General features: G+C 46.9%; 1 protein-coding gene and 1 long non-coding RNA gene across 2 annotated transcripts in view; one reads left to right on the top strand and one right to left on the bottom strand.

Moving 5' to 3' along the window:
- Positions 1–1,327: 1,327 nt before the first annotated feature.
- Positions 1,328–10,781, bottom strand: LOC129324469 (uncharacterized). Its single transcript, XR_008596539.1, has 3 exons — positions 10,610–10,781; positions 6,345–6,642; positions 1,328–1,694 (listed from the first exon to the last, which is right to left on the bottom strand). It is a non-coding gene; the product is annotated as an uncharacterized LOC129324469 (long non-coding RNA).
- Positions 10,782–11,326: 545 nt separating this feature from the next.
- The window catches only part of ARID4A (AT-rich interaction domain 4A), an 84,450-nt gene continuing 82,870 nt past the window's right edge, over positions 11,327–12,906 (top strand). The window contains exon 1 of the mRNA XM_054970872.1: positions 11,327–11,590. The gene's annotated coding sequence lies outside the window, so the exon portion shown is untranslated. The remainder of the gene's footprint in view (positions 11,591–12,906) is intronic.

Raw genomic sequence — 12,906 nt, forward strand, 5'->3', positions numbered from 1 at the left:
GGGCCATGCCTTTTGCCACTACAATCTTGGGACCTGGGGTCTGGATACGGCTCCTTGCTTGTGGCAATTTGGATTCACAATCATGCTTTGGTGCTTGGAAACTGCCGCTGGATTTTGCATTGCTGACCAATTACTCTGGCAAGAACAATAAAACTCTTACTCCAGTCCAAGTCCATTGATTTCAATGGGCTTAGACTGGAGTAACTCTGCTTAGGATTTCACTGCTAGTGTTCGGTTATGTAGCTTTCTTTTATGCACAATTTCTAGCTTAGTCATTTTTATCACTTCTGTTTACATTATATTTCTGAGTGGTGTCTTTCGTTCAACAGCTCCAATCTGAATTTAGTGTGTAGGCCAGTTTGGCCCGTGCTGTATTTTGTAACGTTTGGTTGGGATTCGGCCTGCTGTCTCTCAAAGTACAGTAGTTAGGTCTGAGATGTGGTTCCCTGCCCCAGTGCCAGGACTTAAAAGGGAACCTGGTGAAATGCTACCATTTTTTGGACAGGTGGCTCCCATTCTTCACAGACACAAAAGCCCATCTTGGCCTCCCTACTTGTTAGTATTAAGATACCCTTTAGGTAAGCAACTGAAATGAGTATTTTAACCTTTCCTGAACAAGATGATTCCAGTCAAGCCACTTCTTCCCAGCTTTATGCATTACTAGCTACAAGCTGAGAAAGCTCAGTCTCACAGACTCATTTTGACTGCCTTCCCACCTTTATGCATTACAAGCTGAGAAGGGGGGGGGCACCCTGTAACCTTCGTTTTTACACAGTACCTATACCAGATGTGACTTCTACTACTTTAAGTCACAGCTATTTTCCCTTCCTCTAAAAATAAATTTCTAGCTTTCCTGCTAGTAAACCACTTTGAAAACAGGAGTTTATGCAGAAGAAGCAGAAGGAAGCCACTTTAATCTAAGAGAGGCTTAAAGGAGAATGTACTCTTTCCACGACCAGAGGAAGGGAAAACTGATAGGAACCGGGTCATCTCTGCTAGAGGCCAAGAAAGAGAACCCTCTGCATGAGAAAGCTCAGTCTCACAGACTCATTTTGACTGCCTTCCCCCCTAACAGCTTATGAGCTTCAGCTTCTTATTCCCAATAAGTCAAGAGGAAGCTGAAACAGAACTCAGTATGAAAGTTCCAGTGGGGTCCCAGACAGTCTTGGCAGCTTAAAGTATCTGGATTGGTTACAAAGGGCTTTGTAGTCAATCTCCATGGTCCCTCAAGCGACTGGTCTTTATTTTCAGGACCTTTGGGCATCTCCAAAAGCATGAGGCTTCACTGCTGCCTCAGCCCCAGCCCTCATGAAAGGAATCTTTAAAACATTCCCAGAACCACTGGCAAACAACTAAATACAGTAATGCAGAATAAATCAAATGCCGCACAGTATCGACTGTAGATAAACAGAGCAACAGGACTTTTCACCAAAGCATCCAACATTTAAGGTTATTAACGTGGATGATCACTCTTCATCTTGATTACATCCAACACTTACTTATAGTGGAAGTCCTCCGCTGGACAGGTTTTGTGATAATGACTCAGGTAAACTGATTACACCCATGAGACACACACATGGGATTTAGCTGACGTTTCATTCTTATTCACTGCCGTAAGTAGAGGCTCACAAAGATTCCAGTTTCGGGAAACATTTGTTTCTTCTTCTGGGATCCACACCTTTATGGTCATCTGTCTGTTGAAGAAAAGATTTACGTTTACAAGCTCATACAGATATGGGGAAGCTTCCAGCACGCTGCAGGGTACAGGCTAACTGCTGCAAAGTTGTAGGGAAGTGACAAACCCACAGAATATTTGATACTATTATTATTATGTGAAATATGAAGCATTTACTCCTCTAACATCACAGAAATGTATTGTCGAAGGCTTTCATGGCCGGAGAACGATGGTTGTTGTGGGTTTTCCGGGCTGTATTGGCAGTGTGACACTGAGAGATCTCTGTCTTTCGGTGCTACGCCTCTGAAGATGCCAGCCACAGCTGCTGGCGAAACGTCAGGAACTATAATGCCAAGACCACGGCAATACAGCCCGGAAAACCCACAACAACCATCACAGAAATGTGCTGGGAAGACTGGCAGGGCGATGTTAAGCCTCTTCACGACTTTAGGCTCAGGCAGAGATAACCCTGCATACAATTAGTCTCCCATAATACAATGCGTAAGCATGCATGAGAACACAGGAAGGAAAGTGATTGAATAGATTCTCACGGTAGCTTGGATGGAAGCCACAAACACACGTTTATTTCCAGTGGCCTTTCCAGTGGGTTATTATTTAAATAAAAAATGGTGGTACAAAAATTAATAAAGCTGATCTTGCAATGTCGGCAAGGCAAGTTTTTCTCCTGAAATGTGTGGCAGCCACAGAGAAAACAAAAGCCAAATTGCACGTTCCGTGTAGCAATACCTAACTAGGCAGCTACAGATCAAGATGCTTCCTGCAAAATCACCTGCTTGCACGTGGGGGTGAGTAAGCCAAGCAAACGGTCTGGAAGGGTGGCTTGCCTGCCCAACAGAACTAGCTGACCAGGGTCTCAAATGCAGAGCAAGTCCCGACGTCTCCCTGACAGTAGAGAGATGGTCAGCAGACCAAGAGTTTAATGCTTAGGGCTCAGCAACCAGATGGCGACTTTTGTCATGTAAATAAGCCTTACCACAGCAAGATCTTGCTTGTTTTTAAGTACCACTCAAAGAGCTGCCAGAAGTTTAAATGCCAATTACAAGAACCCCCCGACTGGTTTTCAGGGAACAAGGAGTTCTAAAAGCCTGCAGCGGGGTGACTAAGGGTTGGTTTCTATGTCAGGAAACAGCATGGTTTCCACTTTGCTGCAGGCCACAGATCAATCCTATACCAATGCTACCCACTCCAGCATCCCATTTCGAAAGGGGTGGGGGAGAGACGAGAAGGTGCTGCTGTGGGTAGCGTTTTGTGCAAATTCGACTGTTTCAATGTCACTCAAGGAACTGCACCATTCTGGAAGCTTTGGCCACACCTGTGGGGTGGAAGGTAACATGCGTTCCAAAAGTCAGAACAGAAAGTTTTCATTTATTGTGGGAATGTCTCCGAGTACTAAGAAATACTATTTGGATTTTTTTAAAAACTTAGTTTATACCCTGCCTTTCTCTCCTAACAGAATCCAAAGCATCATTCTCCCTTTCTCTATTTTATCCTCACAACAACAACCCCGTGAGGTAGGTTAGTCTGAGAGTACAATCGACGTAAGGTCACCCAGTAAGCTTCCATGGCAGAGTAGGGATTCAAACCAGGGTCCCCCAGATCCTAGTCCAACACTCTAACCACTACACCATGCTGGTTAAGAATTTATTTTTAAAATCTGATAGAAGGAACTGAAACTCTGCAAGCTCAAGCGTCGCCATAATATTCTGAACAAGACTCGCTATCCTGGCAAGAATTCCTTATTACGGCTACATTTCAACACTGACAGATCTCACCACTACCAGGCACGTAGAGCTGCTTCTTGACATACGAAGTGTTGAAAAAAGTAGGCTAAGCAAGGAGCATAAGGCGGTAGACCCATTTCAGCCACCAAGGAGAAAAACCAGCAGCAACACCAGCTCATTATCTGGCTACATAACACATGTTAAGGAGATGCTGGCCTGACAATGCAGCCTGGACTCAGAATCCAACTTCCTTCATCAGCTATGCTGAGGGCCAAGCTAGACGCGCAGGTTTTTAAAGATCCAACTCGGGGTTCCATAGCTGCCCAAGCAGCCCAGAATGCTTCCATGGGGGGAGGGCTCCTCCCTCCCCCTCAAGCCATTTCCCCATGTCAAAATAGCACAGCCCCCCCCCTTTTACTGCTCCATGTGCACAGAATACTCCACGTGGAGCAGAAAAAACAAGGAAAAAACTCTCTCCCCTGCTATTTTGACATGCCTCCCCCCTCCCACGGAGACATGTCATGGTCATTTCTTCTCTCCTTTAACAGGTATTCCCCCAAACTTCTGTGTAGCTGCAGGGAACTTGACCTGCACGTCTAACTTGGCCCTGAGTTACTCGTATCTAAGCTTAATGAAATGAACACGCTTCAACTGTACATAGGATCGCACAGTTAAGTCCTGCATATAGACGGGTGCACAGGAGGAAGTTCTGTCTCCATAAAACGTTGGAGTTCTCAGAATAACAAGTTGCTTTAGTCTATCCACACACCCTAAATGAAAAGAGATGGTTGCAAAACATACTTGGATTTCTGAGCTTTGAACAACTACATACACCTGTAACTGGAGCGTTTTCAACGTCCAGAAACTTTTCTCCCCAGCCCCAACCTTCTGTTTTGCTGTGTACTGAGATCTATCAAGCCCCTTTCTCGTTGACACTATGGAGGAAGGAAGTCCCAGTTTCAAAATGCTGTTGAGTAACATTTCAAAGACTGAAAGGAGCTTTAAGGAAAGGTGACACCAGCTAGCATTTTTTTAAAAATAAAACCTTGCTATGTTCCCCCGTTTTTCTAGACCATAATAATTTGTCATCAGCACTTTCAGTTCTGCAAAAAAGGAAACACCTATCATCTAACAAGGCAAAGGAAAGTGTCGTTGGTGAAACAGATTTAAGTGTTTTTACAACAGCTGTTACAAACAGGTCTCTTAATAAGCCAAAGAGGCACCAATTATGACTGGGGCATCAAGACCAGCGGTGATTATCACCCTCCACAAGCAATCAGAGTTGAGCTATCACCTCTGGGACTATCCTTTTCAGCTACGCCATGCATATGTCTGTCCCTTTCCCCTTACCTTAGGCGCCTGTCCCAACCCTTCCAGCTGGGGATAAAAGAGCATTGCTGTACAGGTGTAGTTTCCATCACTCCCAGAGTATTAAAGCTAGAAAAAGCAGAGTAGGCACCCTTCTGTTAATATCAGGGTGATAAAAGACTGAGTGAAAACAGAAGTTGGCTTCCAAACAGTACTTTGCAAGGTAGGCTGTCATATAGAACACCGAGTTCTACATAAACTGTACAAGCAGTGAAGATACATTCGAGTTGTACAAAGCCACAATCCTTGTTCCAGAACGAGACTTGTAATAAAACTAATGTGCTCATCTGAGCTAAGCTTTTCAAAGGTGCCACCCTGCACACCAATATTGGAGTCTATCGCTATGTTTATTGTAAGTATCATCCTTTTTACTACAATACCTTCTACCTACGTATCCCGTCTCCCATTATGGAAAGTCAAGCCTCAGACAGTTGTAACCCTAGCCCCTTGCACAGCTTTGTTTATTAGAGATCTCTGCTGTTTAACAGTGCCGTTTTTCATATATTGTAATCCTAGTGGAAAAGACAAGCTATAAATAAAATTAATAATAATGTTTCTAGAAAAACTCATATGAGACCAAAGCTTCTTTCCTAAACAACATTCTTCACATGCCCACTTTTGTAACACGAACACTGACTTAGTCCCATGGCCACAAGACTTACCTGTAAGAAGCTGTGTGTGTAAAAACAGCCTACAATTAACTGAAGTTGTAATAACTGAGCTTCTACAAAACTGACTTTCCAAATCTATCCAAAAGCTTTCTTATACATCCCAATCCAAAACCCATTTTCAACTGAAATGGGACGATGTGCAAAACAACAACCAAGTTTCATTTCTTTCTTGCTATTTCATTCCTTTCCACACACGCCATTGTTTACTTCCTCTTATTCTCCCACATTTATGAGCTGCTCAAGGCCTCGATAACTCAAAAGCCCGAATTGCTCAAGTACCTGAAGTTGAAGGGACTTACTGCATGTGTTGCTCATACCTGTAAGAATAACAGACTCTCCCGGCACAGTCATGTAAGGATTCACTCATGACACCACTGTCAAGTTGCTACAGAAAAGCCTGAAAAGTCTCATCACGACAACTAACACGCTCGCAGTCACCTAGAATCATCTTCTGACACCTTGATTGTTTTCATGGTTACCGAAGTTGGCTACAATGCTACTTTCGTTTTCCTCCACTATTACTTCAGTCCACCCCTTAGAACTTCTGGCACAACTTAAGAGCAGTTAGCCGTGTTAGTCCATGCATCTGACGAAGAGAACTGTGATTCTCGAAAGCTTATGCTACAATAAAGTTGGTTAGTCTTAAAGGTGCTACTGGACTCTTTTTGATTTTGCTACTAAAGACTAACACGGCTAACTCCTCTGCAACTTAAGAGCTAATGACCATTCACTTCAGTCTTACAGCATGAACAATCGATGGCACAGGTATTATTTCTGCCAAAGTGGTTCCTCCAGCGTTTTTATCCTCATGACCCTTAAAGATGTTCAAACAGAGGCTGGATTCTTTCTGACAAAGAGCTTGGCGCAGAAGACGCACCTGCTCCTTACCTTTTTCATCACCTTGATCGTGGTCCACTACAGGCTCGTTGTCCGCATTAATGGGATCAGTGCAGAGGCTCTCATGTTGTGTTCCACGCAGGTGTTTTCTCTCAAACTGCATTGCTCAGATTCTCAACTATGAGCCGCTGCTGCTGCTGCCGCCGCCGCCTCCACAATCCTCTTGCTCTGTCACAGATTTCTTTACAAGGTACTTTATAATTGCTCTCATTATATAGGTCTCTGCTTCGGTGGGTAGGTCAGTTGAATGCCACATGGTGCTAAGCTCCGGATTATAAAATCGCGGCTGCTGAAATAAACAAAGGGTCAGCAATTGGAGATTTAGGCCCTAATACATCATCTCAAAGCTTTTGAGCTTGACCCTTCTTCCTGCTTCTTCCCTCTCCAACATTAACGATAGCGCAACAGCAGAACACATATATATATCCTTGCATGAAGACAGTTACATGCAGGTGCTGCGATGTGCACACAGATCTGTTGACTGGGATGCTAATCCAACACTGGCACCGGAAAGGAGAAAAAGAACAAGGCCTTTCTCTACCTTTCTTAAAACTACATATAAAGAAACAGCTTTTGAACAGAGTGGCAGAGCTACGCAAGTCACAAAGTGCGGCGGGGAAAGTGATGAGGGAAGGATCAGTCATCCCACATATACAAAACAAGACCTTTTGCTACAAGAAATAAAACCCACCTGTATCCTGGCCAGCGGAAGAAGTAAAAATTCCATCCAGTGAAAGAAGTAAAAGTTTCTTGGAAGCTTGTGCCCTTTCCAAGTATCCTGCCTCTTCGAGACGGATTCTCCCCACAATACAGAAACCCCAGCCCCACTGTCTCATTCAATAGGTATTTGCAAGGATCCACTAATGTGGTATCAGGTGGCCAGTGGTAACTATATTTCACTTTCCAGCAACTAATTATCCCTGGATATCCAGTTTAAAACAAAGAACATCGTCTCCTTCCCCAGGTTCTCCATTCACTGCATAGACATGGGATGGGTCTCACGTCTGACTGTGTGGCGAAGATACACTCCGTTCCAGTCCTAGGGCACACACAAAAGTTCATGCTACAACTTGGGTCTTTCTTCACACAAGGTTTTGTGTGAGCAAGACCCTTTTATGAGTTCCAACTGTCCCAAAGCTTGATGTGAAATGAATGGCCAGGCCAGGCCTATCTTCTGTATGAATGGCCAGGCCAGGCCTGTCTGCTGTATGTGACAGAGGACTCAGGGAGGAGATGCGTTAGTGGTGTCTACAAATAATAGTTTGCTACCAAAGCAAGTCAAAACCTGTAGTCCCCTAAGAAAATGCTCCTTGACTGGTATTTTGTTTTCTGCATTCCTTCTGCAGAAACACGCTAGCCACTGTTGGCGTTTTTTTTTCTAAAAAGAGGAAGAGCATCCTCTCCCTGCCCCATTCCATTCTGTGTGTCATGACTGACAAATGATGATGATCGAAAATATGGAGATGAGCAATTACTTCACGTTCTATAGAACATGTCACAACCACAACTGTTTTAGTTTTGTTGACTGTACAACTGCTGTGCTAATTGCAACAGCATGCAAGTGACCTAGACAGCAAGGTATTTTTGCAACGCTACATCTGAAGACCTAAACTCAAGAGTTGCCCCAGCTCACCTTTGGGAAACTAGAAATTCCAACAGTACTGATCTGATTTTTCTAGACAAAAAAGCCCCTGGAAGTATCTATGGAATACAATCCATGGGATACAAACTAACACAAATATATTCAAACCACATACTTTCAAAGACAGCCATAGAATAAACTAATTCCTAGGTGACAAGAAGTGCAATGGCACTTGACAGCAGCCATGCCACATGACTCATCTTCAGACTAGAACAGACTCCAACAGGTGCTTTCTGAAGCTGGTCCAAGTACATCTTTCAATTGAACCAAAGCAGCCTTCAGAATCAATGCTGGTATATTCAAAGTGGACAGACAGGGCCGCAATACAAATACTTCGTAGCACCTTAAGACAGCATCAAGTAGTCAACTTCATCCTAAGCTTCTGTGTTGCCATAAAAGCGGACATTTCCAAGCCTGGTAACAACTATCCTGTGCTCAGCATGGACTGAGGTCTTCATTTCATTCACTGAAAAGGTGCCCCTGTGAGAACATTAAGGGTGGACGGAAATTCATGTATGATTATATGTAGTTTACACCCTGAAGCAAGCTTGCCGTAAGCATTTAATAGGGCTCCAAGTGAGGATTGTACGTTATGCTGGGATTACTCTCAACCACTTCAGCCTGTTGTGGCCTGGAGCAAGTTCCTGCTCTCAGAAAGATTCTCCAGCATTACTGAATTCTGATATTACTACCACCCTCCTGTATTACAGCAAAAGGGGGCAAGCTATGCTGTACATGCTACACACTGACCTGCTCCTGATGCTGGCAAGGAAAAGCTGAAGAAATGCCATCTCCTTCTCTTGCTTTGGCAAGTGAATGAAAAGGGAGGAAGGGAAACAAGTGTTCTCTTCTGCAAATTCTCCTTGTATAGACATCTCTCTTTCTGGAACAAGTTTTCCTACCAAGTGCATATTCAAAGCAATGGATCCAAATTGATTTACAATTTACTTCTCCACAATATATTTAGAGGCCCATTTACCTGAGAGCCCTGCTGGATCAGAGCAGCGGGATTTATCTAATCTAGCATCCTGTTTCGCACAGTAGCCAATCAGTCACCTTGGAAAGCCAACAAACTGGACAAAGAGGCGAGTCTTCTTCTGAGTCCTGGAATTCAGAGGTTTGCTGCCTCTAATGATGGAAGTTTCTTTTGATCATCAGAACTAGTTATTAGGAGCGAATCTATCCTCTGTAAATCTGTCTAATCCTGAAATATTATCTATGCTTGTAGCTACTGACAACTCCGCTAGAATGAATTCCACAATATAATTACTCTTTGAACAAAGAAGCATTTTCTTGAATCTACTGACCAGTGAAGATCTCAGAGTCAACCAGGTGTCAGTCCTGGAACAGTGGAAACCAGAGTCTACTAAGAGACTTTAAGAGGGGTAGCCAGGCAAGTCTGTTGCAGCAAAACTAAATGAGAGTCTAGGGTAGCACCTTAAAGACAAACCAGATTTTATGCCAGTATCAGCCTCTGGGGACTAGAGCCCCACTTCTTTGGCTGCTATGAGCTGATCCTTGCTAGACAGACCCATTACCAGAATCCAGTCTTGGCCTCTGATGTGGGAAGATCTACTCCATGTAAGCTGATGGTGGAACAAAAAGAACGCCATTGACGTAATACCGTTATTAGGACCAAATCAGTCACAAATAACAGTAGGCAAATCAGTCACAAATAACAGTAGGCAAGACCTTTGTATTCTTTAGAAGGGGGAAATGATTGTGTCCCTGCTATGCCTTAAAATCATTTCCCCCTTCTAGAGAATACAAAGGTTCCCCAGTCGTCCTTCTGTCCCTCTCCCTCCTTCTCTCACAGCCTAATTCTGCTTTTGTGAGAGGTTTTTGTGTAAAAAGTGGGATACAAGTGAAGTGTATGTGGGTTTATTTATATACATATACATGCACATATGCATATGAAAAGCACCATGTGGAATCTCTTGTGACATGGAAGAACCTGCGTAAAACCTGCTCCCCCTTTTATATTGTTTATGTTATTTATAGTCCTCTTTTCTCACAGCGACTTTAGACAGACAATACAGTGTCTGGGTCTCTAAGGTCTATTTAAAAGACATATCAGTATACATGCAATAGGGTATATACATACATACATATATATATATTTATATTTATGTTGCGTTTTTATATATCCATACATGTACGTATATATATGTTTTAAAAAAAATCATCTAAGTTGTCCTTTTGATGGGCCCAACTCCATGATGCTGTGCAAGTTTTTGCGTGTATATACCCTATTGCGTGTAAATTGTTGGTTTATATATATATATATATATATATATATATATATATATATAAATAAATAAAAACAGAGACTCGGCTTCTCTTTCTCTCCACAGAAGGACCGAGGAGAGGGGCGGAACAATGAGACCAAACCGGATGTAAGCGAACTCCCACCCCCCACAGGGGAAGTGCGTCAGTCAAGACGTCACACTCGGCTTCCGGCCCCCTGGCCCCGCCCCTCAATGCGACCTACGTGAGCCGTTTACGTCGCTAACAGTCCCCCAGTCGTCGTCATCTTCACCGCCCCTCCCCCATCGAAACCAAACCTAACCTACTCTATTTTTCATTTTTGGCGAGGGAAGCAGAAATACGTTACCGGCAGCTCTCCGCAGGGCTGGGCTCGTATAGACAGTCAAGGCCGCGCCTCCACCTCAGCCGCTCTGACCCCCCCAAACGAAACGAGCAGAAGACGTGACTGAGGAGCGCACAAAATGGCGCCGGGCGAAGAGTAGAAAAATAAAATCCGAAGCCCAGGTGCGCATGCGCGCTGTGAGGCGGGCGGCCTCCCTTCGCCACCGCCGCAAGGCTTTGCGAAGCCCGCCCCCTCTGCCTTCCGTTTCCATGAGACGGGAGTCGGCTCAGCCAATCAGCGCTTGACATCCTTCTCGCTCCCCGCCATCCAATCCCCGCGCGCGGCATTTCACATCCGGACTTTTTTTTTTTTGGTGCTACCCTTTCTTCCAATCGACACAAGGGACGAGAAAGAGGGGCGGGGCCGGTGGTGTGGGGGTTGGGAAGTATTGGTGGAAACTTTGACTTCACTCCCTTTTGAAGCCCGGCCGTCCAACGGGGCCTCGCCTATTCCGCGGCTGCGGCCAATGAAAAGTCTCCATCCCTCTGTGAAAAGATGAAGCGAAAACGCGCTCGCCCAATGACGTCCCGGGAGGGGCCGCCGCGCGGCCCAATGAGCGGCGGGCAACGCGCTAGGCGCCCAATAAGGGAGGGGCAGGGCCCCCTTGGGCGTCACGAGCGGGGCGGGCCAATGGGAGGCCGCGCCGCGCAGGGCTCGCTCAACAGCTTGTTATTGGGGTGGCCGTCCGCGCTGGGCCGAAGAGGCTCCAGTCAGTCAGTCACTCCGTCCGGGGGCGGAGCGGCCGAGGGAGGAGGCGGAGCCAAGCGGGACGGGCCCTCCCCTCTCCCCGCCACTGCCGCCGCCGCCGCCACCCCCATCGCTGCTGCTGCCGCCGCCGCCGCTGTCGTCGACGCTGTTCGTGGAAGGGGCCGCTGCGCTCGGGCGATCGGTGCCTTCGGGCGGGCAGGCGCGCTCTCTCGCTGCCTCCTCCTTCCCCGCGCGGCGGTGAGTTCCGTGGCCGGGAGCCCGAGAGGGAAGGGGGTCGGGCTGGGGTAGAGGAAGGGCAGGGCAGAGCGGGCGGCGGCGGCGGGGCTCCTCTCCAGGCTGCAGGGTCGCGCCCCCTCCGCTCGCCTGCCGCCCCGAAGCGGCTCCCTGGCGCGGAGGCATCCGCCGGGCCTGCCTCCTCCCCTCCCTCCCTCCCTCCGCTCGGGCTGCCCTTCCGCCCTCTCCCCTGCCTCCCCTCCGCCGCCCGGCCGGAGCCTTCCCTGGGAGAGAGAGGAGAGAGCCGAAGGCATCCGCCGCCGCCCCCCTCCAGAAGCCTGCGCCTGCCGCCGTCCCCCTCCTCGCCCGCCGCCCTCTGTCACTTCGGGAGGGTTGTGTGTTGGCGTGGGGGAGGAGTGCGTGTGTGTGCGCGCTCCGGGTAGGGCAGAAAGGCCTGGGTGAGCAGCGCGCGTGTGGCGTGTGGGGGGTAAAGACCCCAGTGTGAGGAGTGTGTGTGGCGGGCAGACGGAAGAGCCCTGGGCGAAGAGTGGGGTTTGTGTGCTTGAAAGGGGGGAGGAGTGTGTGCTTGTGTTGTGGTGGTGGCTGAAGAGCCCTGTGTGAGAAGTGCGTTTGTGTGTGGGGGTTGTGTGCTTAGGGGGGAGCCCTGTGTGAGGAGTGTGTGTTTGTGTGTGGCATGCGTGTTCGGGGCGGGGGGCTTTGTGTGAAGAATATTTATGGTGTGTTGGGGGAAAGAATCATGTATGAGTGTTTTGTGTTGTGGTGATGGGGAAAAATCCCTGGTAAGGAGTGCATATGTATTTGTGCGTTGAGGGAAAGAGCCCTGGGTAAGGAGTGTGTGTGTGTTTGTGTGTGGCGTATGTGTTGAGGGGAAACTTTGTGTAGAGTTTGTGTGGTGCCTTGGGGGGGGGGGAAGAACCATGTATGAAGAGTGTGTTGTGGTGGTGGCTAAAGAGCCCTGTGTGACGTGTGTGTTTGTATGTGGCATATGGGTCGGAGGGAAGCTCTGTGTGAGGAATTTGCGTGGTGTGTTGGGGGTAAAAGGACCATGTATGAGTGTTTTGTGTTGTGGTGATGGGAAAAGATCCCTGGTAAGGAGTGTGTGTGTATTTGTGTGTTGGGGAAAGAGTGTGTGTGTTTGTGTGTGGCGTATGTGTTGAGGGGAAACTCTTCCTGAAGAGTTTGTGTGGTGCCTTGGAGAAAAAAACCACGTACAAGGAATGTGTGTGTTTGTGGAGACCAAATGGTTGCTGTGGCCTGTGGGGAGCTTGCGGGGGCTCTTATTTAGGGGAGAGCAGTTTACACACACAGGTTGTGAGGGA

This window comes from Eublepharis macularius, chromosome 2, assembly GCF_028583425.1.
Source record: "Eublepharis macularius isolate TG4126 chromosome 2, MPM_Emac_v1.0, whole genome shotgun sequence".
Classification (NCBI taxonomy): domain Eukaryota; kingdom Metazoa; phylum Chordata; class Lepidosauria; order Squamata; family Eublepharidae; genus Eublepharis; species Eublepharis macularius.